Genomic DNA, 23,690 nt, shown 5'->3' with positions numbered 1-23,690 from the left:
AATAGGAGCTATGTGAATGTGTGTGTATGTGTGTGTATGTATATAGATAGATAAATTTTATGTATGTTCATCACAATAAATATCATAGAATACATATGGTTCAGTAATACTGGCGATTGCAATCATTCACTATGGACATGAGACCTGCCACCTTTGGGTGAGGTTTCAAGTTTATTCACAATGTGGTGAGCAGACATCTGTGTGCAGTTTGAAGGAAATCAGCAGAGGGCACTGCCTCTTCAGATGTGGTTAACATCTCATGTAGAGGGTAGTTTCACATGACAGACTGTCACTGTGCAGAAGGAGTTTCTCCTTTGAGAGTGAGAAGCTTCAAAAAGGTCCTGGGGAGACTTGCCTGTGAGTTTGGTGAAGTCAAGAAGCAAGTGTCGTTGACTTTTATGAACATGCTTCGTGACACCTGCTCAGTCTTGGTGTTCCTGTTAATGCTCAGTAAGTTACATTTACCCTGAGTGGTGCTGACATCATTCTCTTACAAGTGTGGATGTCTTCACCTTCTTCCTCATAGAAAAGTGATTCATCCTTATTTATTTTTATTTATTTATTTTCAGGGAGGAGCAATGGAGACTCAGTGACCCAGACAGAAAGTCTGGTTACTGTCACAGAGGGGTTGTCTGTGAAGCTGAACTGTACCTATCAGTCTATTGATTCATCCCCTTTCCTTTTCTGGTATGTGCAATATGTCAAAGCCCCTTGGCTACTGCTGAGGATCTCCAGAGACAACAAAAGAACAGAGCACCAAGGGTTCCACGCCATTCTCTATAAGAGCGCAGCTCCTCCCCCAGGCAGAGGTTCTCAGTGCAGCTGTGGGACTCTGCCCTGTACTACTGTGCTCTGAGTGACACAGGGATGGAGACTGCAGGAGAAGCTGCACACAAACCAAGGGGGCAGGAGGGCTGAAGGGAGTGGACCTGTGAGGGATGACTGTGTACTTCCTCTAAGTGGTGTTTACTCGGCCTCCTGAAATACAGCAACAAATTTCAGATCAAAGTCATAGAAAACTTGGAATTTGTGGCTACTCTGACAGGATAGGATGGAAGTCACTGCCAGAGACAACAGAGGCTTTGTTCCACAGAAATACTGTTTTCTTCCTAAGTGGAGGTCCTCTCACAGAAAACATCTCCTGGAAAATTCTGACAGGATTTATGTCTACCAAGATGTCTTACAAAACTTAGTGATTGATATTCCCCAGCAATCTTCTGTTATTTCTCTGCAAATTTATGTCCACATGACAAACACAGAATCCAGTCTTTAAACATATGTTTCACTCTCAGTCCACAAGATATTTAGTTTCTTTCAGTATTTGGTCATGTTACAAATGGCTCAATCTAAATTCTGGCCTCAGTTATTTTTTTATTCCTGTGAAGAGACATCATGACCAAGACAACTTATAAAAGATATCATTTAAGTGAGTTGTTTTTCTTTCTATGTATGTGAAAAAGCCTTGACATTTTTTTTCATGGATCACATGAATTAATGTTGTAAAAATGGCTATTCTACCAAAAGCAGTGTGTAGATATGATGCAATCACAATAGAATTCCTGGTAAAGTGGTTTTGCTTTCCTACTCCAACATTATTAGTGCTTAAGGTCTTGCATTGAGCTATTTGATCAATTTTTAATTAATTTACCTCTGGGTAGCTAAGGTATGATTTTTTTCTACTACATAAAGATATCTATTTTTCCTATCACCATTCACTGAAGGTGTCTTTCTCCATTTCATGTGCTGTAGTTATATTGCTTTATGAGTCTTCAAGAATAATTCCATTGATCTGTGTGTCTCTTTCATTAGTATAAAATGTTGTTTTCCTCCAAGGATGCTTTCCTATAATTAGATATCAGAAATTGTGATATCTCCTACCTTACTATTTCTTCTTAGGATTAGCTTTGACGATTGTGGGTATCTTGTGATTATATATGTTATTAATGCTTTTATATCCCTGTGAATTATATAAAGTATTGGGATTTTGATATTGGTATTATTGAGTCTTTAGATTGTTCTTAGAGGAATGCCCATTTCTCAAACTTAAAATTAAAGAAAGATCTTGTTAAGAAAGCTGTTGTGTGGCCCAATAAGTCACCCAGCATACACTTTAGTCCATACATCTTTTCAGATAAGACTTCCATGTTTCTAGTTTCTATACACAATAGATAATGGACGTTCGCTTATACTCTTCTTGAATATCCTATTGATGCCTTGTGTTATGGAGATCTTGCAGTTTTGGATCTGTGGATCCAGGTCCTTCATCTGCTCCAACACTTCTTAGATGAAGAGGACGATAAGGTGGGATAACTCATAGCCCTGGTTCTGTGCTTAGGTGGTAGCAGTTTGCATAACTCACCACCCTTTCTCATCTCACCACGCAGACCAGCTCTACAGCACTGCCCCAGCTAGTTCTCCCAGTGCAGCAGGCAAAATGGAGAAAAGTCATTTCTCCTCCTCCCACACACTCACATTTCACTTACCTTCGCTTGGACCACAAGGGGACAGCTCTAATGTTTTGACCAGGAGAGATGTTGGGTCCACAATCCAAATTTCTGCCATTGGTGAGATCTCTTTTCCCATGTCCCAGAGGCCAACTCTCCCACCAGCTACAGGTGCATATGTTCAGGTAGGGCAGACATCTTTCCCTCACCTTTGCTGACACAGGTGGATGATGTAGGGTGGACTCGGTTCTTTTGCTCTCACATTCTTGGGGCCAGCTCACCTCCACTACCACTCTACTCTACTCAACAACACTCTATTGTGCTACTCAGTTCAGGTGCAGGACCCTCTCTCCTGAGTGCCACGGTTGGTGAGGGGCAACTCCAGGTAACTTGTTGTTAACCTCTCCTGCTTCAGTGGTAACAGGAGACATTCACGTTAACATAGACTGAGGCTGTGGCAGCCTATGGGATCCAGACATGGCCTTTGGCAGCAGTCTGGGATTGGAGGACGCCAAGGGCTCTGGTGGTAGACTGCACACTCAGATCTGTATGGTCCCAGCGGAAGCACAGCCCTTGGACACTATTATGTTCTTAAGTTGTGTCCCGGATCCCTACCTACTTCTGTATGGTCCTTGGTGGTAATAAGGTCATGGATATGAACACAGATCCTGGCTGTGTATGCAACATGGACACAGGCATGGTTCTGGGCTGTAGTCCAGGGCTGGATGTCACCAGGACCTTGTTGACAGTGCAGGTCACTCAGATTGGCATAGAACCAGGAGCACCATGTCCCCAGGATGTGGCCCTATTCCAGAAATCTGTCCTGACTTTGATGGCAACAGGAGCATGAGACATCAGTGTAGATTGTGACTGAAGCAGAGACATCGACCCAGACTGATGTGAGATTCCTCTCATATGCTGTGCATGTGTTTTATTACAATTAGGTTAATTAAAAAAGCTTCATTGGCCCATGGCAGGGCAGAATAAAGCCAGGCAGGAAATCCAAACACTGACATATATATATATATATATATATATATATATATATATATATATATATAGAGAGAGAGAGAGAGAGAGAGAGAGAGAGAGAGAGAGAGAGAAGATGTTGTAATCAATACAGTTTCTGTGTGATTATTAAAGTCTTGGTGGCCAGGAATGAAAGAGCAGTCACAGTTTACATCAGACAAGGCCCTCAGCAACAGTGCCTGTCCAGATGTCATTAGGCGTCTGGGTATCAGGACAGAACTGTAAGGCACTTCTGTCCCATTTGGGGGCACATACATTTAACACCAACATGGTCACACCTAGTCTGCAGTTGATTGCAAGGGCCTCACTAGTAGAGGAATCATGGATAACAAAAAAGACCCCCACATTTGTGTCAGGCAATAGACAGATTATGGTGCTTGGCAGCAGCCCAGGCAAGGACATTGCCATGATTCCTGGTGGCAAGCAGGCCATGAATTTCCAAGTTGGCAACACCATCCACATTCACATCCCAGTGTAGCCCTGGCTGAATGTGAGCTCACTATGCAGCCCAAGTTGGGCACTCAAGAGTTATGGTCTTGCAGGAGGTTCTGGTGCTATTGTAGTGAGAAACCACACCCAACCAAAGAAATTGGTGTTAAGAGAGAAGAGTTGGAAATCACTATTGTATTAATAAAAATAGTCATAAATTTATTCAATAGGGGCTTAAAGAGAGCAGTCAATAGAAATAGGGAATATCCTTCAAAACTAGTAAAACACAAACAAATTCAAAAGAAAAAACAAATTAATAGCAGAACTTCAAACCATAACAAAAAAACCCAACAAAATCAAAGCAAACAAAACCCAATAGAAAACCAAACATAAAATTAAGCAAGCAACATTCTCTTGCTGTAGTTTTAGCAGCACAGACCTACACTGTCACTTGACTTGGTTGGAAACATGAGAGGAAGGCAGTCACCAGTTGTAAAAAGTTTTTTCAAAGCTATTATAGCCAGGTTTCCTTGTGGCTTTTTGGGTCAAGGCCTCAATAAGACCAAGTTTGAGACGTGTTCCAAGAGTATTCTTTGTGTCCCTATGGGAAGTTTTTGATAAATTATCATCCACAGCCAGTCTTGTAATATTTTGACCACTATCTGATTCTTTCAGCCAACATCCCCTTGTGGGTTTCCTAGAGACCCAACAAATCTATGGGCAGCATCGGACAGCTCAAGAACATCAGAAATGACTCAAATGTTTTCTACAAACCCTGTCTCAGGACCAGTCAGTTCAGTCTAGGTTGTGCAACTGAAGAATATCCATTCATTTTACATATGGAGGAAAAATGACTAAGACGAGCCCTAAGGGACTGCTGGCCTCTCTGTAGTCCATCATCTTCAGCCACACATGGGGATGACATGTAATCAGCTTCAACATTGAACTCGAGAATGAAATACAATGCTTTTGCATGTGGTCTTTTTGGAAAAGCTTGACATGAACATGGTCTTCCATGACAGATTTCCCACCACGCAGGGATGGCTGAGGACTCAGTCAGCTTGCTGAAGTCATCAATATTAAACACTTAGGGAAAGTCTTGCTCACCAACAAATCTACCCTCCATGTTGTTACACACCTCACAGGGTCACTAGGTGTTGAATGTCAGGATTCTCAGTAATTCTTATCTCAGCTTTTCTATATCTCAAACTCATTTGATGCTTTCTTTTCTTCAGGAGTACTGATGTTCTACAGACCTGTGGATACATTTGGATATCGATCACCTGGAGGTCAGCTGGTATTTGCCTCACAGGTAAGTTCACAAATATAAGGGGGTGTCGTCTTCTGAGCAGGCCTTGATCCATGGGTGAAGAATGTCATGGATTCAAGGTGTCTTTGACTTCTTTGGCCTCCTCAGATTTCTTAAGATCTGCTAATTGAGAAGGAAAGGAAAGGAAATCAGACCAATAAGCAGCCTGGCAGGGCATAGGCTGGAAAACAATCAGGGTCCATTCATACTGGAAGCCAGTGACAAGAACTCCCAGTCCCCTTAGTGTCACCTTTGCTGGGGTTGGGATGAAACAGTGGCTCACTTGCCTGGAAGACTTAATCCTGCTGCGGCAGCTCTATCTGCAGGAGACTCTCATCCTGTTCTTTGACCTGTTCCACCTCACATTGGAGATTTTCTGACCTAGATGAGGTAGCCAGTTAGGGCAAAATCCTGATAGGGACTTTCTCTGTCATCTATTGAACCTGAATCAGCTCTATTCAGCTGAACAATCCAACATGACTTTTCAATTGAGAGTGTTCCCCAAGGGAGAAGGGTCTGAGTGCATTTTTCTCAACTTTGAGAATGTTCTTGAAGATGAACTGAAAAGTACACAGTGCTGCGCAAGAAAATACAGCACATTTCTCCAGTTGTCTAGATACATTATTTGGAAAATAACAGTGTACAATGTCTGAGTAAAGGTTTAGCACAGATATGCATGGCCTTGATTAGATACCAGGTGAGAGTGAGCAACCTGGTAAACCCAATGTAGACCCTCTAGGGAAGCCTGTAAAATAAAAGCATCGAAGTTTCTAATTATTCCACAGCACAGAAACATGCCTGGGTTCAACTCCTCAATCAGTAAACCTTCTTATAGTCAGAAAACTGTTTTCACAGAAAACCGGTGCTTGCTCTAGAGATTCTGTAATTCTCATCAGTATACTGCATGCAGACCTGCCCAAAGGCAGGAACTTCTCTCTAAAGGTGATGTTCTGGAAGGAAAGTAAAGTGGCAGGAGCACACACTGTCCTCCAAAACTAACCCTCCTCCTGCTAGATTTAGGACTATCAGGGAGAGAATTATGTGGAGAAATGAAGTAAAAGATTCTCAGAAGATATCAGAGAACTCAGAAGGGAATAAGACATAAACAATGCCCAGAAACATGAAGGATCAAACATAATGTTTCCTGGTGAAGTTCTTGTTGACTGGACCAGCACAATACCCTAAGGTGTTCTATCCCTGGCTGTGGCTGAGAGACATCCAGGAAGTGCGAATCCCAAAAATAACAGAGATCCAGGCATAGGCGACCTACATGGTTCTAAGTGCTCCTCTCAGCTGGGCTCCTACCTCATCTCCGGGACACTGGTTTGATGTTGCAGCTTTTCTGCCAAGTCCCTTTGCTGGGGGGCCATCTCCTCCTGCTTCAGGAGGTTCTTCAGTCCTTCATCCAGGCGTTCTTGCTCCTGTTCATTAGAAGATTGCATTCTCATAGGATGGTTGCTCACTCATGTATATACATGAACCCATGAACACAAGCAAATACATGTATGTACGCATCCAAGCACACTGTAATGCAGTAACATGTTTAGTTTACCAGTTAGAGATAATATGAGGAAAAATCACCAGGGATACTGTTGAGAAGAAGGTAACCTTTTCTGGATGAGAGAAACACATGGGCATGAGAGAGAGGCAGTTCAATCATTGAAATGTCCATCCCGTCAATCTAACTCACAGACAGGTGGTGCTCTGGAGTCCTGGCTCTGGAGCCAACCCTGCTTAGGCAGTTTGCCAGGCTGTGGAGTACAGGAATCCTTACCAACACAGGACCACTGGATGCTAATGGACCTGCCCTCTGGTCCTGTTAACTTACCAGCTGCCTTTAAGGTGAGCAACTTCCTCCAAAAGGAGCTCCCTTTGCCACAGGCTGCCTCACTTCAGACCCAAAGCAATGAGCTCAGGAAACCAGACAACTGACAGCCAGGAGTCAAAATCAACAATTCCTCCCTGTGAGGTGATTGTGTCAGGAATTTCTTTGAGTAATGCTGACTAAGTCAGCAAAGGTGGAAAGAAAATGATAGCAGGCAATGCAGAGAAGGACAAAGCAGGGGAGAGAGAAGACATGGTGAGCTACCTGATCATTGAGTGTGCTGTCACCATTCACCCAGTACAGACAAGGGACACAAACTATTAGCAGGCCTATCCTGTCCCTCAGACACCTTGATTTGCCACAGTGACTCCCTCCTCACCTTTCTGTACTGCATTTCTTTGATTTGCTGAGAAAACTTTTCTGGAAGATAAATATTTTCCCTCTACAAACACCAGAAAACCATTGAATTACAGTAATTTTGTGTGCTTTGGTTCTAGAGAGCTAGGTGGACTTGCAGAAAGATGGACAGCTGCCTACAATATTGGATGGATGTAAAATGAGCAGGCACAGTACTTTCTCAATATAATTGGGCTCTAGCATCATTAAAGATACCTCATGAGTAAGTGAACATACAAATATACAGAAATACAAACATGCACACATCAATGCACACAAACACATGGTTGCACATATAAGCACCCATACTCACAAATACCCACAAAAGCACTTATCCCTACACATACAGGAAAAATGGCCCACACAACCACACTCAACCACACAAGGGCACAGCTACACACAAATGGACATTACTGTACAAACAACAGGCTGCAGACACACACAGAGATACATACAAACACACACAGAAGTCCACACACACAGATGAGCAGAAATGTGCCCCATAACAATATGTAAGTACATACATACGTACATACATACATACATGCATACATACATACATACATACATACATACACACACACACACACTTCTGATCCCAGAATGACCATGGAGGTCATTGCTGTCTTTCATAACCTTTTATGCTGCAGGGGGATGTAGAAGCTCCTCCCTGCTGTCTACAAGACTCTTAGACTCACCCAGGTTGTGCTACCCTGGCCTGCAATTTCTTTTCCTTCCAAGAACTTTATCCATACTGATACTCTCTGATACCACAGGTTCCAAGTTGATCCATCATAGTCTCTTCACTAAACCTATCCTGGCTCCTTCACATATCATCTTGACAGCTCATGTGAAAGAAACTGACTCATGGTCACCACCCCGGAAGTTTTCAAAAGGTTACAGTGCATAAAGCATGAATTCATCTCCAAGGTCAATCGGAAGGAGGCTGGTGATATCATATGAACTGCTTTTCAGGAATGCAGCTCTCTCTACAACTATGAGAAGGAATCTGTACTAAGACACAGCCATGCACAAGATATAGTCAGCAGCACAATGTCAGCAAAAAGATGCACTGTGGGATTCCATGCTGTGAAGTCAGTAAGACCAACCAGACATTTCCTCTGGTGTTATCTCTGTGTAGTGAAAGAAGTCTACTTTTCATTTTTAATATAGCTATATTGTTTGGATTTTGTTATTTATTGCAAAACATGTTAAATTCCAAAACAATAAATATGTGTAAAATGGAGAGAGTGACTACAACCCTCTTCTTTCTGAACTATTGAAACTTGTAACAATTGGAGGAAACAAAACAAGACAGGAGATCCAACTTGGAGAGCAGAAGAGATCCCAAGAGTGCTGGCAAGCCAGATAGAATAAAACAGAAATTTTCATGGCCCCGAGAGGTCTGGTCTCAAGGGAAGAAGGGAAAGAATAGAGGACACAAGATGTCGTTATCTGGTCTGGAAACACACCCACCATTGTAGACATCTACACATGCATGTACACAACACACAAGGACCACATCAAACATGTGAGCAGAAAAAATGAAGAGGACATCACACTAAATGAAGAGTTGAATTTAGACTATGCACACAAAGCTTTTCTACTGAGTCCCACAGCACTGATATCCATCCCTTGGGGACTAAAAATTCCCAGGGACACACACAGCTTGCTTAAACTGTGTTGAGGTGATTAGAGAAAATGTTTTCTTGCAGCCTACCCTCTGTCACCCCAGTCCGCAGCCTGTAAAAGTTCTCCTGCATCTGTGGACATCCAGTCATCTCCAGACTGGAAGTGCCAGGACAGGGGAACTGTTCCACACTACCTACAGAAAACAGGGTTGGCAAGCTGCTACTCAGGCTTCTGTCATTGTGAACCAAGGGTTGAGCAAAGGGAAGAGAAGACATTGGCATACAGAAGAAAGGAGAAGACCACATTCCTGCCCGCCCCAAATATGGCAATGAGAAACACACACTTGGCATTGGCACCAGGCTCTAGTCCTTTCAAGCTGATTCCTACCTGTGATCTCATGTGACTCCTGCAAATTAAATAAGTCAGAGACCACTGACCTGTGAAAGGTTTGTTCTATTCCCTAAGCAGCTCTCTTTGACCATAATGCCATGCAGGTGTGTGATATGTGACTGATCCATCTCCCAGACTCCAGCATCCAGCAGAGCAGGAGGTTTGCTTGTCCATCATCCAGTTTCTTGCAATAAAATAACTCTCCAGAGACTTGTGAATGATCACAGAAACAATTGGCTGGTATGTAAGTGGGAGTCTGGATGGGTGTGCCCCTGCCCCCTCAGCCTACCTGATGCTGCTCAGCACAGGGGTCACGGATCTTCTCATGGACCTCCTTCAGGAGCCTCTTCATCTCCTCACAGTACTCTTGCAGTTCAATCTGCTCCTCCCACATCTTCCTCTTCTCGACTCTCAACATATGTACATTATTTTTCAGCTCTGTCAAATCTCGTTGGACGAGGCTATGAAGGAAACTGAACCACCATCCAAAAATAGTGAGCCACACCCAGCCTCTATTTGCCATCCGTACCTCCAACTACCACCAGCCCTGGAAAGTCTCAGACCCCCAGACAGCCCAAGACTGGAACTCACAATAGCCTAGGCGGTGTCACTCTGAATCAGGCCAAATACAGAGAATAACCAAATTCTAGAATGATTCAAACTACTTCTAAACACTCTGACACCAAAAGCAATTCTGTGCCTCTGAGAACAGGATGCAATCACCAACTGTACTTAACTGTTCATGGTATTGGGAAAGCATCAGCAGGTAGAAGGCAAACATTCTCTGAAGAAGGGCAGAGGTCCCAACAGGAGTAAATTAAATCTTTGGGACCCGTAAAAATCAGCTCTGTAAGCCACTGTCAGAGCCCCAGAGGTCCTGTGCTGCCTAACACCTGCTTCAGGCTATAAACCACTTTTCTACCTAGGGGCGTCTATCTGGAACATTACATATAGGGGTTCAATGTGTCTTTTCACATTTAGCAAAACTGTATCTAAGACACACAAGTCCAAGTGCCACAAGTCTAAACCTCTTGCTAAGAGGCAGACAGGCTAGAACCAGAGCAGTCCCTTTGGGTCAAAGACAAAGAAAGCAGAATCAATCACTCCCAAGCTAAATCAGCCACTGACCTGTAGGATTCGTTCTCCTCTCTCAGCCGCTTGCACTTGTCCAAGGCATCACTGATCTCCATGGGCCATTTCCGCAGGTCAGACATCACCTGCTTGTGCTCCTTTTCCCGCATCTCAAGAGAATTCAGCCTGTGGTAGGGCATGTCCCAGGAGAAAAGAACCCCATGAGCACAGGACTCAAGCATCATATTAAATCAGGCTGTGTCCTGGAATACCCCAGCAGAGTGGATGCCACAGCCTGGAATCTATACACTGGGAATTCCTGGTGCTTAGTAAACTTAACTATCCTGTTCCATTCCTAAACCAGAAGAGTCAGGGTGTCCAAAGGGAACTATCCTGGTTGGGTGATGAGCTATAGATTAGCTCTCTACGAAGTTCCCAGGAGTCTGTGCTGCATATCTAGGTCCCCTGGAACCTGTGGTTTAATGATATTTCTCCTGTTTCAGAGCAGGGATTCTCATTCCTGGGCATCTCTTGCTACACAGAGGACCAGAGCATAAATCAGTATTTCCAGGGAAGAGTCCCAACTTCAGGATGGCTTTAGAAACTCCACAAGGGATTCAAAAGTTTACCCAATTTAGGCACAGTGGCCAAAAGGTGTGCTGCTCAAAGTTGGTCTTTCAGCACACAATCATTTGCTGGTAAAGTAGAAAGACTCACTACAAACTCACAGGACCTAGCATATCCTACAACCCAACACCTGTCAAATCCTCTTTAATGCATATAGATGGCTCAGCCATTACCTTCCCTATCTCCAGACTGTTATTCAGGTCACAAATTCTGCTTTTTGTTTGGAAGAAGCAGAACAACCATATCCCACAGCTACCCAGGTCCCAAGTTCTGCCTCTTCAAAGCACTCAGCAAAATTAATTTAGGCACCAATATACACTAAGTTTCAGCCTCCTGTTCCTCAGGAAAGCTTGGATTGACACTATTGGATCAAGATGTTCAACAGAGGACCGGCATACTGACTACCTGTTGTTCAAATCCTTGTAGTGACAATTTTCCAGTAATTCATTCAGCTCAATATGCTCGTATGTTATACTCTGTAGCTGAATGGTGAGATCCTCCAATTCTTTCATCTGTTGCTCCTCAGTGAAGGTGGAGAGTTTGGATGGTGCCTCCCCAGTAGTTCCTGCATGTAAAGACAAGTGAACTTGTATAGAGAATGACAGAAGACTATTGGAGTCCATACTGAGTCCCAAGGAGAAGCCTGAGCTAAAGGAAATTCTAGGAACCCAGTGAAGTCCCCAAAGATCAGGGTAGTTATCCTCAAACTTGTGCCCATGTGCTATGTCTCTGTCCTAACTACCATGTCTAGGCATGTGCCTTACTCCCTAATGCAGTCCACTGGCTCTGGAAAACATAAGCTAGCCCAGTTTTGTAGACAATCTCAGCTCAGAATTGATAAGATCCATGTAACTCCTTTTGTCCCTAGAGCTTGGCAACACCAAGTCCTGACTACATGTGTCCTGGACCAAAGCATCTGAATATCTGAGACTTTACATGACCAGGGGAGTTTCCCTCACTTCTTATTAGCATCAGATTCCCAGGAAACTAAGGGATTCCACTATGATGAAGGGTAGCAACACCCTACCCTGAGACGGACACTCACTCCTTTGCTCCTGCTGGCCTTCCTTTCCCATTCTGAATGAGATTATGAATCTCCCAGAAAAACAGCTGCAGGTTTGACAATTCAAACTAACCATCAGAAATTGTTTACTCTGGGCATGCTCTTTGGGCACTCAGGGAAGCAGGATAAGCCCCTTCCTAGCTCTGGAGAGCTCAAGGCCATCACAAGCAGAAAGATCACCTTCCCCTTCCCTGAACTCACTGCGTCTTCCCCAGGACCATTTATTTCTCCATGTTTTCCCGTGAGACCTATGGTCAGTTTCCTTCTTCCTCACTCTGGTCTCTCCATGATCTCCATTCTCTCTTCTTAGGAGACTCCTCAACCTTGACAACATGACTTTAGGTCAATCTTATAGGAACTGAACGAATGTCCTGAAGGCAGTTGGTGTTGCTACAACACAAATGACATCACAGGATTCCAAGAGCTCTCCAGGATACAATAGAATTTCCAGAGAGGGGGCGCTGATGTCACGGGGCACAGCCTTTGCCTCCTTGCTAATAGGTTTTCCCTGGACTGACCAGAAGTTGAGGTTTCCTTTCCAGGATTCTCTCCTGCAACACAGGACCTCCTCCTTTCAAGGCTAGTAGTTTCTCTCTGAGTCAGAAGCTTTTCACTACTTCACCCATGTGGAGTTGAATGCTCACTTTATAAACACTGTCCAAGAATGTCCTTTTCCCTCCTGCCAAGAAATTAGGCCAGAATGATACAGAAGATGAGAACTGAGTCCTCTGAAATGAACAAGGGTTGCAAGGAGCTGCTATACAGAGGAAAATCCCACATCCAACGAGGTCCTAGGGAAGGCTAAGATTAAGGGAATTTTGACTCTGAGGGACAAGAGATGAGTAGTTGCCCCTCAGCCACAGTACAGCTGCTGCAAATGCACAGATGCAGCCATCATGCTGTGGCACCAAATGGGCTCTGCATCCTCCTGCATCATCAGAGCTGTGTGGGGAACTCAGCTCTAAGGAGGGACCATGTTCAGAGGGAAACAGCAATTTTCTGGGAAGAACTTTTACTTCAGACAAAAGTTCACACAAAATGTCATACATGGTTGGAGGACATTTTTTTTTGATCTAATACTGTTGGAGACAGTGATGGGCTGAGATGGGGTAAGCTTGGCTATGTGTTATTTTTGAGGTGATTGCATGGTTCCTTTTCATTACTAGTTTCATTTCTCAAGAAGTCAACTTTAGGTAAATTCCTTAAAATGAATTTTTCTATCGTTATGAACGCACAGTGCATTGTTCGCTGCATTCACCATATGCAAAAGCCCAGCAGCTCTGCTGCGTCTGGATGCAGCACTCCTGCATTAGCTTTCCCCGGCCCACTTCCTTATGATGCAGTCTCATTTTTAATCAGTATTTAGAGCAAACTCTGATTGGAGCAGAATACTCTAATTTCTAAAATGCATTCTAAAACTTTAAAACCATTACTCTTGTGCTTATTCTATTATTATGTTCCTGTTTCTTTTCTACTGTGGTTATTTTACTTGAATTATTTCATGGGTGAAGATTCTTGTTAGTTTAGTATTACAGTGGGTCTGTGAAAATGTGTGGTATTTGTGTGCACGTTCTGAGGAGGACAGAAGAGAGTAACAGATCCCCTGGAGTTGGAGTTACAGGCAGCTGTGAATCTCCTGATGTAGCTGGTAGGGAGGGAACTAAGAACATCTAGAAGGACAAGGACCATTACACACTGAGCTATTCCTCTGGCCCCAGTAAAAGGTCTTTAGCCATAATACACATCTGTTTCCTGGGATAAACCTTTAGCTGTTGTTTATCTGAGATTCCCAGGCTCTGTTTGGGGCTGAGACTTGCTCTTCCAAGCCAGGCTGGCTTTCTGTTGCTTCCATGAGTTTTGCTTACTCCATGTAACCTAGTATGGGACAAACTCCTTCCTAAAACAGGAGAAACTGGGATAACGTCTGTGTGGTCTTCATTGTAAACAACAGCTAGAAACTTCGTATCACTTTCAAAGCAAGATTGCTTATTAGGGTGTGAAGTTTCTCTAAGGGAACAGCATCAGGAAACAAATCATACTCCAGAGCCAAATCATACTCGAGAAATGACACCAATGACACTAGCTAACATATATGGTGCTAATTAATTTAGGGGGCTCAGCTCTCTGCTGGTAGCAGCAGAACTTGACATGGGAGCCTGGGCCATAGAGGGAAGATAGCTGAGCAGAGCAGAGCAGTAAACACCATTACTCTGTGGTTTCAAGCCCCTGCCTTGGTACCTTGCCTTGGGCTCCCTTGATGATGGATTGTAACCTGTGAGGTGAATAAGCACTTTATTTTCCAACAATGACCTTTTGGTCTTTTCTCACAACAATAGAAAGCTAATTAGAATACTTTCCATTTTCTCAGGACATACTATCATGTTCCATCCTTTTCCTGCTGGCTGGCAGCCTTTTTTGTTACCAATTACAAAGTTTCTGGACATTGCAATCTGTTGCAATATCTACTCTACCAATCCCCATACCTATGTACTCTACTAAAGTATTTTTTTTAATTTCCTAGTTGGAGGACTTTTCTTTTTTCTTTTTCTGTTCTTGTTTTCATAGATTTACTTTTTTTTTTTTTTTTTTTTTTTTTTTTTTTTTTTTTGGTTTTTCGAGACAGGGTTTCCCTGTAGTTTCTAGAGCCTGTCCTGGAGCTAGCTCTTGTAGACCAGGCTGGCCTCGAACTCAGAGATCCGCCTGCCTCTGCCTCCCGAGTGCTGGGATTAAAGGCGTGCGCCACCACCGCCCGGCCATAGATTTACTTTTTATTCGGTGTTAATATCAAAGAGTTCTTACACTGTTAAACCTGGCTTGCGAACCCAAAGAAAGAATTGGTGCGATGGACAGCATCATCACCCAGTGTATAAAATGTGGATTCACATGCATTTTGATAATTTCACAATCTTAAAAAAATTATATCAAGACATTGAATTTGCATCTGCTGTAGTTCTTCAGTGTTCGAGTACAGTATGCTATTTAACAAACCTCTTCACATCTGTCTTCATTCACTTCTCAAACCCGAAGGCAATGAAAACACTGCTAAATCCAACACACATCAAGATCAATTGTAACTCTTGATCTTCCATAGTGCAACAGGGGCAGTCACTGGATTCGGGGGCTTTATTACCCAGTCACTGTAGATCCAGTAACCAGATGCTGAATGGTTGTTCTTGGTGGTTAGTTTGTGGTCTGGTTGTCTTGAAAAGTTTAGCAAAGGCCATTCTTGTTTCCCTGATTCTTTCTCAGCCCATATGTCCTTTGTACATAGGAGGGCTACTGATTACTATAAGATAATCTTGTATTCAGCTATTTTGTTGAAGGTATTTATAGCTTTAGGAGTTCACTGGTAGAATTTTGTGGTCACTTATGTGTCCTATCATGCCTGTCTTCTTCAGAGTCTGCCCGTCTCCATGTGTTCCTGTTCCTGGGATCACACAACTCTCAGTTATTTCTTCCCTGATCCTGCTCTTTTATTGTATTTTAGTCATCTTCATTAGCGTGTAAGCCAGAGTCTCCTCCTGTTTATGTGTTCTTGTTATTCACTTTCAGTACAGCTTTAGTCAATGCTTATGGATTTATTTTGAAATAAATTATAGAAATATAATAAATAGCACACGATAGGAAATATCAGCCTAGTTAGAGGTTTAGTCTCCATCATGCATCACTTTTAAAGTGGCTCTCCTTTAACACCAATTACTTCTGGACTGTCATGGCTTCTGACCACTTGCATTTCTTCCATCAGGAACTAAAGTAATAAAGGGAGTTGTCTTACTGTGAAGGCCTGAAGTAACCTTTGCTGATGGTGTTCATCCACTAGGGGGCACAGCAGGCTTCCCAGAAATGATTTTCTGAAGCATTTTAAGGGTTGGGCATTTATAGACTAGATACATGTGACACTGTCAGTCACAGAAAAGTGTATTCCTGGTTGTTAGCTTTGCAAGTCTGTGGAATTAACACTTGAGGAGCCTGGAAATTCAATGTGAGGATGATTTCTTGAGGATAGATAAGGAAATAAAATTCTACTGGTCAATGTGATATCTGAATCTCAATAGAATATATCTATATCCATGACTACAAGTTTTAAATTTTATGATGAAAATCCCCAGAGTTTACTGATCAAGAAATTATTCCAACACCTGTGATAGCCAAACTTCTCATTATCTCCTCTCAGACAAGCAGGAAGAAGAGAAATTAGTGGAGAGGAAGAAAAGCAATAAGGCACAAAAATAGAAGAAGAAAATATAAAGAACACCACTGAACCTGACCAGCACTGTGTGGCTCTGCAGGGTGCAGAGAAGGGACTGGAGAAGAACAGAGGAAGAAAATGAATCAAGGTGGATTCTGTATGCATAACCTAATTGTTCTAACAAAATAAAAATTTCATTGAAAACATTTCTTTGCAAATGATGATCTGCTGATTTCAAGAAAGTGTATTTATTCCTCAGCACACATTGTATCCCATCAAAGTGTTTTCTTTTATCAGAGTTTTGATATAACTGATTTCTCAAATTGTGTCAAATTATGAAATTTAAAAAATAGTTTACTCTCTGTCCTTCTATGCTTTGTGATGTCTGGAGACCTTTGCCCTTTTCTGACATATTATCCCTTCCTTCTCACATTTTCTCTTAAACTTCTTATTTCTTACTTTAACTGCTACAACAAATAAACACAAGCCATCAGTCAACCTTCTTTGGTTTCAATCTGTTGGTGTCATGGCCTCCTGCTCCCTGCATGGTTTTCTTCCACAGTGGAGCAGTTCTTATGAGGCCTCACTGGGCTGCTATGGTTGTGGTCTACCACCAACAAGAAAGAACTCAGTTTGACAGGATCCACGGAGAGGAACCTGGGAGCTGGGGTGGGACTGCTGTGGGTGCAGGTTTGCTGGGAGTTGTGGCTCTTTCAGATAGTTAGGGGGATTCCAGAGCTTCCAATGTGAGGAGCAGAACAAAGTTGTCCCAAAGCGCCTCATGGTTGTGTCCTAGGGTCCTTGACAGGATGGAAACTGTTGAATAATTGCCCATCTTATGGTTTGTTTATCTTTCTCTGTGCAGGGGTGAGAGGGATGCAGATGGAGCAGAAGCCTTCAGCCCTGAGTCTCCATGAGGAAGCAGGCTCTGCTCTGAGATGCAATTTTCTATCACTGTGACAAATGTGCAGTGGTTCCTACAGAATCCCGGGCGCAGACTCATTAGACTGTTTTACCTGGCTTCAGAAACAACGGTGAGTGGAAGGTTAAAATCAACATTTGACTCTAAGGAATGCTACAGCACCCTGCACATCTGGGATGCCCAGCTACAGGACTCAGGCACCTACCTCTGCACCTCTGATGCACAGTGCTCCCAGCATGCCTGTGGCCTGGCACCAAACTGCAGCTGGTGTGTAGCTATAGCGCTGACGCAGGGAGACTCTGCAGGAGGCTTTGCACAGCTGTGGGTTCCCAGATTATGTGTATCTTTCATCCCTGCTAACATCAGACTGTTCAGGATGGCTGTTTCACATCATTGTAATCTTTCCTTACAGAAACCCACTTTCGAGAACAAATTCTCATGAAGAGATTTGGAACAACCGAAAAAGATGACAAGTTTCAGAGGACTGTCTAATCCGTTGGCACAGTGTTCACTCTCTTAAATTATTGTTCTACAAAGACTTATAAGAAACATGCTGTTCAGTGAAGAGAAAAGAAATGACAGAACATTTCAGTCAATTGTAGATCTTTGAATTACCTAGAAAAATTAGACTTTTTTAGTTCTTTGAGAATCTCATACAATGCACTTTGATAATGCTCAGTTCTCTACCAATTCCTACGAGGAGTTCCACCACTTGTCCTCACTTTCCAGCTATTCTTATTTATTTGGGAAAAAACAAAAAAAAAATGTCTTATTCATGTTACTCCAACTGCTTTGAGTTCTTATGAATTAATTTTCCTTGTAATTGAATATCCAATGATAAAATGCCTGGATAAGAATTCTGAATTAAATACCAATTTTAATGATTTGCATAAAATTGCCCCAAGAGGTTCATATATTTGCACGTTTTGTTCTCAGCTTATGAATTGTTATGAAAGCATTAGGAGATGTGACCTTGTTGAAGGATGTGTTAGAGGACCTGTGTAGCTGGAAATGGGTTTTGTTGTTAAGAAGCCAACACCAGGCGCAGTGTCTCTACCTGTGGCTTACTGAGCAGGATGGAAAAACTCATAGCTGCTTCTTCCACACCATGCCCTCCTCCTGCCATTTGTGACCCAGCCATGATTATGATGGACAAACCCTCTGAAACATTAAGCAAGCAGAAAGTTAAATTTCTTTTATAAGTTGCATTGGACAAGGTGTCACTTCAAAGCCATAAACACTAACTAAAGCACAATTCATGAAGCCATTTTCACTTCATCAGATTTTCACAACTTACAAAAAAGTTTGAAAAGGTATTAAATTAAAATATGTAAGTTTCTATGTTTATAATAAAAGAAAACTCAAAACTCATTTGGATTTGTAGCTAAATCATTTCAGAAATTTGTTCCACCACAATCATCAAACCTAGATTTAATAAAGCTTGAATTTTTTACTAGTTCATTAGATGTTTCTGCTGCTATAGTCACAGTGATAAAATAGCTTTAAGAGTTCAAGTGTCAGCTTTGTCATTTCTCAAATTCTGAAACTGACAAACATTCATTTTGCAGTTTTTATTTCTGGGGAGCACCTGACACCAGCCAAGTAAACAACTTGAAATGGAAGTTCCTAAACGAATATCATTTTAAACACTAGTGAATAAAACTGTGCAGGATGAACACAGAAAATCATAGGCTAATTTAGGTGATTGCACCTAAACCCTAAAAACACCAATAGAGCAATGCCACTTATATATTCTTAATTGTAATTTTCATTATTCTCTGAAACTTTTTACAATATATTTTGATTATATTCTTTCTCCTCCCTCAAGTCCTCCCAGAGCCGCCTCCCCACCTCCCTATTTGCTCAACTCAATGCTTATTTGTTTATCTATCCATCCATCTATCTATCTATCTATCTATCTATCTATCTATCTATCTATCTATTTTGTATACAGTGTCTGTCTTTATGCTTGCTGGCCAGAAGAGGGCACCAGATCTCATTACAGATGGCTGTGAGCCACCTTGTGGTTGCTGGGAATTGAACTCAGGACCTCTGGAAGAGCAGTCAATGCTCTTAACCTCTGAGCCATCTCTCCAGCCCTCTCAATGTTCTTTCAAAGAACTATCACAAAATAAAAAATTGATGAAGATGAAACAACCTCCCTCCAAAGACAAAAAAAATAACTACTGACACATAAGAACAACAACAAAAGCATACAAACAAAAATGTTTGCATTGTTTAACTGCTCCTCAACTTGAGACCTGCCCTGGAATGTGGTTAAAATACCTATCACTGAAGAAAACTGGTTTTCCCTCACCCAGCAATAGTCAATGGCAAAAGGCTTCTTGGTTAGGGTTTGGATTTTGTATCCACTGCCCCATGTCTGTTCTGGGATTTCGTATGACTTGAATTTGTTCATGTCTTGTGCTGTTACAGTCTCTGTTAGTGTGTATTTGCATCAACAATATCTTTTCAGAGAATATGGTTCATAGACAAGTAGATGTACTGTAGTGAAGTCAAGTGATCAAGGGAGTGCTGGCCTGCAATCTCAGTAACTGGGAAGTTGAGGCAGGTAAATCTTAAGATAGAGGCCAGCCTAGAATTCATAGCAATTCATCTCAATTCAATTAGAGGGAGTGTGTCAGTTCTTCTAGATGCAAGTGAAAGTCAAGAGGTGATGCAGACATGGGTCTTCTGCACACCAATGTAATGCTCTAAGAATGTTTTCACTGTGCTTGCTCAGCCTTTCTGTAATGTTCTCTGTAGGGTTTTTGCTATCCAAGTATCATCTGGGACTGGGCACCCTGCTGTCAGTCATTCGCTGCAATTTAAATAGTTTGCTTTTCTTTTATGGTCTCCTGCTGCTTCAAAAAGAACCTCCTTTGAGGAGGTACATTTCTCTGTGGACATAAGGATAAGTATTTTGAATGCAGTTATGGGTTACACTGGTTTTAGAAAATTGTAGTGGGAGGTTCTCTTTATAGTTAATGGCCTGTCCAGCCATGGGTGGTTGGTGAAGTTGGCAGTACCAGGCATAAATTCCTTCCCATTAAGTAGGCTCTGAGTCTAATTCAATGGTTTTTGGCTACCTCCAAGATATAAATGCCACTAATGAGGATTTGGGTACTGGTCATTATGGTGGTTCATAGGTATCACAGCTGGATAGGACTATTGACTGACCTTTTCCATTGGCAAATTTCAGAATATCTTTGGACACTATGAGAGCTATCTCTCTAGAAATAGACACCTAGGTGAGTAGTTACCCATTCCTCTTTGTCTTATGTCCAAAGTGTGTAATATTTTTAGGATTTGAGACTTACCTTCAGATTCTTAGAGTCAGTTAAGGACAATAGCAATAGTTTATGTTGTTTGTGAAGTTCTGACTTGGGCTTCCCTGACTAAACACTTGAAAAGAAGTTTTTATTCTTGGAGTTTTGAAAACTGTTTCTGGTTCTTGGGGGGGGGGACATTATCAACCCATATAGTATAATATCATATGAATTATTTACACATACATTTAGATATATTATATGCAATGTGGGTTAAGTAGAAAAAATATGACTGCCTGTGACTTTTTCAAACACCCTTAGTGTTTTTTTACTCCTCCTCCATATTTTCCCCTATGTTATGCCCCGTGTCTCCACTCTCCAGTAAAAGTACCCTTCACTTTTTCCCTATTCCACTTCATAGTATCGTGTTCTTGCTCTTTCTACAACTTCTTTTCCCCCATCTCCTCTTGGTCCATTTTGCTTTCCTGGTTTCTTTGCTTACTCTCTAGGTTACACAATCTAAAGATTTGGAGATAATATCACAAGTTTAAAAAAGAGATGTGGAATATGCCTTTCTGGGTCTGGGTTACAATAGAATATTTTCAAGTTTCTACAAATTTCATTTTCTTTTACAATAGAAAATACTCTTCTTTTTATTGGAACCACATTTTCATTATCTATTCATCAGTGAAAGATATTTGGGTTTTCCATTTCCAGTTGTTGTGAAGAGAGCAGCAATGAACATGACTGAACAAGTACTATGGAGTAAGATGCCCAGCCATTTGGGCATAAATTAAGGACTGATGAAACTGATTCTTATGGTACATGTAGTTTTAGGTTACTGAGAATTTTCCTCACTGCTATCAAGAGTGACTGCTCCATACTGTATTCCTACCAATAGAGAATGAAGTTTCCCCTTTCCACATGCTGTGCCTAGCATTTCTTGTTTTGTTGATTGTAGCTATTCTTACTGGGGTAAGATGAAATCCCACAGTAGTGTTAACTCGCATTCTCCTAATTGCTAAGGATGCTGACCACTTTATGAAATACTTTTTAGCCAATTTTATTTCTTCTTCTGAGAAATCTTTGTTCAGGCCCATTGTTTCCTTGACATTCTGTGTTTAAGTTCCCTGTAATTCACTGTAAGATGTATTGCTGGCTGAGATTCTCTCTGATTCTGTCTGCTTCATTTTTACTTGACTGTTTCTTCAGCTGTACAGAAGCTTTTGAGGTCCCATTTGCCAACAGGTAGTCTTAAGCTGGGACAAGTGGAACCCTATTCATAAATTCCTTTTCTATTACTATATCCTATAGTGTACAGGTTTTATATTTCTTTAATAGCAGTGTCATGTTTCACACTGAGGTCTTTGACCCTTCCAGAGTTAGGGTTTTTTTTTTGTAAATAAAATGTTTTGTTTTACTTTTAGAATTTTGCTTTTTGTTTTTTTTTAAGAATCTCTGTTTTCTTTTTAAACTTCCTTTTCTTTTATTAAAAATTTCCACCTCCTCCCTTCCTCCCATTTCCCTTCCCTTCCCTCCTCCCTCTTCTCCTCCCTCTCCAGTCCTAAGAGCAGTCAGGGTTCCCTGCCCTTTGGGAAGTCCAAGGTCCTCCCCCCTCCATCCAGGTCTAGGAAGGTGACCAAACAGACTAGGCTCCCACAAAGCCAGTCCATGCAGTAGAATCAAAACCCAGTGTCATTGTCCTTGGCTTCTCAGTCAGCCCTCATTGTCAGCCATATTCAGAGAGTCCAGTTTGATCACATGCTCCATCAGTCCCAGTCCAGCTGGCCTTGGTGAGCTCCCATTAGATCAGTCCCACCGTCTCAGTGGGTAGACGCACCCCTCTCGGTCCTGACTTCTTTGCTCATGTTCTCCCTCCTTCTGCTCCTCATTTGGACCTTTCTTTTTATATTACTTTAAAAAATACTAATCCAAATTCCCACTCCCTCCCCTCCCCCAGCCTCTTCCTCTCCCCCCATAGACCCTCCCCCATCCCTCCAACCCTAAGGGAGTGTCATGCACCCCACCTTTTGGAAATTCCAAGGTACTCCCTACTATATCTAGGTTGAACAAGGTTTACATCCAAAGAGACTAGGATTCCATGAAGCTGGTATATGCAGTAGAGACACATCCCAGTGTCACTATCAGTGGCTCCTCAGTCTGCCCCAGCTGGCAACCCCCTTCAGAGGGGTTTGGTTGTTCCCATGCTCATTCACTCCCAGTCCAGTTGGAGTTGGTGAGTTCCCATTAGCTCAGGCAAACTGTCTCAGTGGATGACCCCCTCGTGGTCTTGAATTCCTTGCTCATACTCTCACTCCTTCCACTCTTCAACTGGATCTTGGGAGCTCAGTCCAGTGCTCCAAACAGAATTCTCAACAGAAGAATTTCAAATGGACAAAAGATACTTAAGGACTTGTTCTCCTTCCTTAGCTATCAGGGCAATACAAATCAAAACAACTTTGAGATACCATCTTATACCTGTCAAAATGACTAAAATCAAAAACACTAATGATGGCTTATGCTAGAGAGGTTGTGGAGCAAGCAGAAGACTCATCTATTGCTGGTGTAAATGCAAACTTGTGCAATCACTTTGGAATTCAGTGTGGCGGTTTCTCAGGAAACTGGGAATCAACCTACCTTAGGATCCAGCAATTCCACTCTTGGGAATATACCCAAAAGATGCTCAATCATACTAAAAGAGCATTGGTTCAACTATGTTTATTATTTGTAATAGCCAGAACCTGGAAACAACCTAGATGCCCCTCAACTGAAGAATGGATAAAGAAAGTGTGACACACCTACACATTAGAGTTACACATTTGTTTGTTGTGTTGTCGTTTTCTTTTCATTCCATGAAATTTTTCTCTCTTGACTTTTTTTTTTCTTTAACCCATTCATCATTCAGTAGTATGTTCCTTAATTTTCAGGAAATTTTATAACTATTAATTACTTGTTGACTAATGTTTTTATATTTTAATCAGAAATGGTGCCCAGAATAATTTTAGATTTTCTGAATTTGGTAAGATTTGTCTTGTGTCCCAAATATGACTATTCTAGAGAAGCTCTTATGTACTCCTGAGTTCTTTGGTATTTAG

The 23,690-nt window shown here is 42.0% G+C and overlaps 1 pseudogene; it reads left to right on the top strand.

Moving 5' to 3' along the window:
* Positions 1–398: 398 nt before the first annotated feature.
* Positions 399–918, top strand: LOC119799866 (annotated as a pseudogene).
* Positions 919–23,690: the final 22,772 nt, after the last annotated feature.

Source organism: Arvicola amphibius, chromosome 13, assembly GCF_903992535.2.
Source record: "Arvicola amphibius chromosome 13, mArvAmp1.2, whole genome shotgun sequence".
Taxonomy (NCBI): domain Eukaryota; kingdom Metazoa; phylum Chordata; class Mammalia; order Rodentia; family Cricetidae; genus Arvicola; species Arvicola amphibius.
Note: the sequence above shows the minus strand (reverse complement) of the source record. Positions and strands in the feature narration are given on the sequence as shown.